Source organism: Pteropus alecto, unplaced genomic scaffold (assembly GCF_000325575.1).
Source record: "Pteropus alecto unplaced genomic scaffold, ASM32557v1 scaffold20, whole genome shotgun sequence".
Taxonomy (NCBI): domain Eukaryota; kingdom Metazoa; phylum Chordata; class Mammalia; order Chiroptera; family Pteropodidae; genus Pteropus; species Pteropus alecto.
In genome coordinates, this window is record NW_006436298.1 from 47,407,803 (window position 1) to 47,413,458 (window position 5,656).

The 5,656-nt window shown below is 43.6% G+C and overlaps 1 pseudogene; it reads left to right on the top strand.

Annotated features, from left to right (window-relative positions):
* The first annotated feature begins 4,007 nt into the window (after window positions 1-4,007).
* LOC102880341 lies at window positions 4,008-4,850 on the top strand (annotated as a pseudogene).
* Window positions 4,851-5,656: the final 806 nt, after the last annotated feature.

Sequence of the window (5,656 nt, forward strand, 5' to 3'; positions counted from 1 at the left end):
TCTGTGGTGATCATTTTGCAATATATACAAATATCAAATCATTATGTTGTACCATTGAAATTAATATGTCAATTATATCTCCCTTTTAAAAAGAATTTGTTTTTAGCTACACTTGGCTAAGGTGAAATTCTTTTCAGTGTCTGCTTTTAATATTCTAAGTGGCTGTTGTATGCCTAAGTCTCTCTTCTATGGAAATGTATTTCCTCAAAGAACATTTTTAAAAGGAGCAAAGATATATTCGATACTATAATGTTCAGTGAAAAAAATCTGAGTGCAAAATTATATGACGATTTCTAGGTAAAAATATTCAGCCACTTGGACAAATTCCTAGAAGAGACTACAAAGTAATTAAAATACTTGTTAAGGTGATGAAATTGTGATTTATAAAATGGTTTTTTAATATTGCTATTTTTTGACAAATAAAATTTTTTAAATGCTAAGACTTTTTCTGATTTAAAAGAGAGAGAGTCCTGTTGTCACTTTATTCCTTGTAGTTTCTTCTCTTTATGTTTCTAACCACTTTATATAGTTTCTCTTCACACGTACCCATACACGCAGCATCTCCCAGTACATGGCAATAAAAACTGGCAAGAGAAGATGGCCCTTGTTTCCCATAGACAAAACCACTATCTCAATGGGTCTGGTGAACCATGTAGCCTATTTCCCTTAGGTCTTTAAAAAATTCCTCCAGAAAGTTTAAGTTTCACTGTTGTTTCTCAAATTGATCTTGATCATAAAAAACCTTTTGATACACAGAAGTGAGGGAGTCAGAAGGAAGCATGCAACCCTCTGTCCTGCCAGCATTGCACCAGCTCGGGGGCAGGTTAGCATGCCTCTTCCTGTCTCCAGAAAGCCACAAGTGTGCATTTTCACATTGCTGCTTGTTCTGTTTCTGACTGTCCCTAGGCTATATGTGCATAAATAATTTCGGCCATATATTTTTTCATTCTCCCTCCCCATATGATACTGGGGTGATAGAATAGCCAGTAATCTCTGGGCCCTAGCAGTATAGGCTCTTGCCCTCCCTCATTCTTGGGCCCTGGGCAGGCAGTGATCTCGTTATCTCTGAACTCTTTTTCCATTTAAAGATTATGACTACTAATGCTGTTCCTTCTTCCCTGTGAATATATGGGTCACAGTAGAGAGTAACAAAAAACCTTGCCCAGGACCAAGTTGGGGACTGCTTGCCCCAGGGTGCAGCTTCTCTAGTGAGAGTGCAGTCCAAGGCAGTAGAACAGGAGAGAAACAGTTAGCTGCCGAAAGGAGTCTTTGTGCAGTTTTGTCTAACCAGCATCATCCTAACAACATTCTAATCTATTTCTAATATTTAACACCCTTATTGATGTCTAATTTATATATAGGAAACATGCTTAAAGTGCACAATTTAAATTTGACATAGGTATATACTTGTGAAATCATCACAATCAATAAACACATCCACCACTTCCAAAAGTAATCCCTTTGCGATTCCTGTCTTATGCCCCCTCACCACGCCCCTCATTCCCAAGCAACCACAGATCTGCTTTCTGTTTCTATATATTAGTTTTCAATTTCTAGAATTTTATATAAATAGAACCATACAATATGTACTCTTTTTTGTCTGGATTCTTTCATCCAGAATAATTAAGATTTAGCTACTTTTTGCATGTTTCAATAATCCATTCCTTTTTATTGTCGAATAGTATTCCAGTGTACATATATACCGCAAACTGTTTATTTATCAGCCTGTGGATGGACATTTGGGTTGTTCTTAGTTTTTGTTTATTACAAATAAAGCTGCTATGAACTTCCTGTGCAAGTCTCCGTATGGACATATACTTTCATTTCTCTTGTGTAAACACCTAGAAGTGGACTGGCTGGGTCACATGGCAGATGTGTATGTGTTTGAGAAACTACCAAACTGCTTTTCCAAACTGTACTATTTAACATTCCCACCAGCAGTGTAGGAGAGTGACAGTTCCTCTGTGTGGGTGACAGGTCTGGCTAGGCATAGGACCCTGGATTTAGAAAATGTTACATTAGTGTAGTAGGGCGCCTGTGCCTAATATATGTAAACATACTGCAGCTTATTGTGTCACGCTCGTGTGGCTGAATATCACTATTGTGCTCTGATGTGTGTGGAGCCCATGCGATTCCCTGGGGAGCAGAAGGGGAGCACAAGAAAGGGAGAAGAAGAGTAGAAGCACGCTCCCCACAATAAAGTTGCCGCCTGGCGTTTCATTCTCATGTTGGCCCCTCGTTCATTCTTCCAACTGGGCGTCTCACCACCAAAACCTTCCCTTCTCTATCAGCTCGGTGCTGACACTCTGCACATCCTCATCAACACTTGATATGATCAGTCTTTCAAATTTTCAGGGGGGTTTCTAAGAGCTGTGTTGTGGTATCTAGCTGTGGTTCTAATTTACGTTTCTGAATTGACTATTGATGTCGAGCATCTTTTTACATCCTACTAGACATCACCTATATATCTTCCTTGGTGAAGGGTCTGTTCAAGGCCTTAGCCCATTTTTATTAGACTATTTTCTTATTATTGAGCTTTGAGGGTTCATTATACATTCTTACAAGTCCTTTACCAGATATGTGACTTGCAAACATTTTCTCCCAGATTGTGGCTTGTCTTTTCATTCTCTCCATTCTAGTGCTCTACTCTGCAAACTCTAGCCACCTGGGCTTACTCCCAGCTCCGTTTCTGCAGCTCCTTTCTGCCCGGGTTCCCCTCTAGGCACCGCAGCCTCAAAACTCTCTAGTCGGCCAAGGGCAATCCTAGGACTCATCCCCATTGTTTCCCTTCTCTCAGGTGTAACTACTTTTCATTACCTGATTTCCAGTGTCGTGAAAACCATATATTGTTTGGATTTTTTGGCCGTATCAGGTGTAAAAATCAAAAACAAATGAAGACCAGCCTTGAAAATTCCCTGAGCAGACAAAACTACTTTAGTCAAAGGAGGAAAGCTTAAGTTAGTTTGTTTTATAAGATTAACTTGACCTGGGTCATTTCTTGTTTATGCCTCTGGAAACCATAAGCAAAACCTAACTGTTCCCCAAGGTTGATACAAGGTAACCACTGACCAATTCTGTATCATTAAAAAAAAAAAAAGATTCTAATATTATAACCAATCACCGTGAGGAGTAAACAGTCACTGCCTTTCATTATTTAAGGGGCTTTATAACAATAAACCCCTGAGATTCATTCCATGTTTGGTCTGAATGCTCCAGGGTTGGGAACTGTCTTTGTGGTGTATGTGCAATAAACTCTTACGAATTACTACTTCGGTGATTCATTGGTTTTTCCACAGCTATTTCTGAACTTCTGACACAGGAAGTCCCACATCGAGGAAAATTTGACTCTAACCAGGTGGAAAAAGTTGTTAACTTGGTGACAGAAAAAGGAAAGGCAACACTAAGAGAGCATGGAGGGGTAGCAAACCTAGGTTTGGGGAACAAGAGAGAAGTGGTTGAAAGTATTAAAGCTTGGAGCTCAGGAGGAGTTCGATGGAGCTGAAACACAGAGCTGTGGGCTAGGGGCACCCCAGGTAGGGCTAATGTCTCAGAGTGGGCATAATGAGGCTGGTTCTGCAAATGCTGGGGAAACTACAAACTGGATTCAGCTGCTGCTGAATAAACTGCCATTGCCAGGGTGAAGCGACAATAGGGTGACACTCAGAACAGGAAAAAGTCAAGAAGTTCTCGGAGAACAAACAGGAAGGAGCAATCAATCCCTTCTTCCCTTCCAGTCTCACAGGCTCTTGCTCACGCCCACTATTAGCAGAATCTAACAGCGAGACACTGACAAAACAGAAATATGTTTTGAAGAATCTCAACACTGGCACCACAAAGCGGAGTCTAGGAGGAAGGGCTTTGAGCTAAAAGATAATAGCTTAATCACTGGCTACCAGTCACTCTGTTGGTTACTCAGCTGCCAGACACACCCTTCTATACATATTTGAACTCTCACGCAAGAAATACAACTGTATGTTTCTAACGAGACGCAGCTATACTTCATACAAATGAAGATATTCTCACCCTTACCTGAAAATGATGAGATGCAGAGTCTCAAAATTCATTGGATCTATAGATGTGTACCGCGCGACCTCTGCAAGCTACGTGGAGACCTGGCCCGCACCCACCGCAACCTCCTTCAGGAGTTCCCAGCATCCCCTGCGCCCAGGTGCTTGGCAAGTGTTTGGCCTTAATGATCAAAGAGAAGTGAAAGGGGGCTGAGGACTTGTTTTGCTTCACTGCGCATATCCTCGTGCTCAACAACAGCCCCCCAACTCAAGGAGTTCTTCCAGGGGTGGGGTGGTGACACGGCCCTCCAAGGTGCCCAGGGACTTGCACATCCTGCCACCCCTCTAATCCCCACACCATCCCCAGATGAGCCCTGGCCACCTCCTGATGAGCTCTGGTTTACCCGCCTCTCCCTGTGGAAAGGAGAGGCCTTCAGGAGCTGGAGGTGCCACGGACCTCGCCATCCAGCCCTGCCGGGCGGCCCTGGATCTCCTCTGAAACTGTGGGAGCACCAGGAGGGGTCCTGCCTAAGACCCCTCTCTGAGGCTGAGCTTACCCTCTTCATCCCTTCTCCAGGGAAGAAGGTGCAGGCCCAGTCCCACCCACATAGGTGAGCGGGCCGTGATGCAGGCAGAGTCCTAAAGGCTGGACCAGAAACCTTGGGAGCTGAGAGGGCAGGAGGAGGTAGAGGTCAAGAGGATGGAGGGCTTTGCCCTGCCTCTCTGAGCTGCGCCAAAGAGCTCATCGCCCAGGCCCTGAAGGAGGAGGAGGCAGGTGCCTACCCTGTGGCTCTGCAGGGCCAGGGGGACTACCACACACCCTGCTTCAGGGGGTCCCAGTGACGCGTCTCCTGCCTTCAGGGAGGTGTGAAGAAGGAGGCAGCTGAGCACTTGAAGTGGGCAGACGCAATCCGGCTCCTGCCCTTCTCCCGGCCCCCACCCTGGGAGGGAGGGGACCCTTCCCCAGGACTCTAGCTCTGGCCCTGCCCAACACCCCTTTCTCCTCTCCCTCGTGCCTGCTCTTATCTCCTGGTCTTGTAACTCCAGGGACCATCTCTGCATGGAACTAGACCAAGAATGGGGAAAATGATTTCAAAGCTCCCTTTAAATTAAAAAATGAATTTAAAATATAATTTAAAAAATAAGATTATTTTTAATTATTTCTCAAACTTGGTCACAGTGCCATCTGAATATTCTGTTCCTTAATGAGTAAATTGCAAAGTTAGCCTCCAACAAAACTTGTATAAAATATTGAAGGAAGAGGAAAGCAAACTGTTACTATCCACACATTTATAATGTCTGTACCACACTAAAACGTACACATATATGCATGTGCACAAAGCAAATGTGCATAGCTGCTCTAGTCTTCATTTCAACCATTAATCACAGAGATATATTTATAACCTTCTTCCACTACCCATTTTCCTTCCTTTGCCCTCAGAAAAAAAAAAATGAACCGGTCATGATTCTTCACCTGGAGAGGTGACCCAAATATTCTTGAAGGGTCTGAATTCTCAGAGCCTTTTTCTTCTTTTCCCTCTTTCCTTTTCTTGAGGGGCGGTGGGAGGGGTATTGTTCTTGCTGCTGCTGCTGCTGCAGGTTTCGGTTGCCTATTGGTTCAATGGCATTAGTAGAACAAAATGAATATT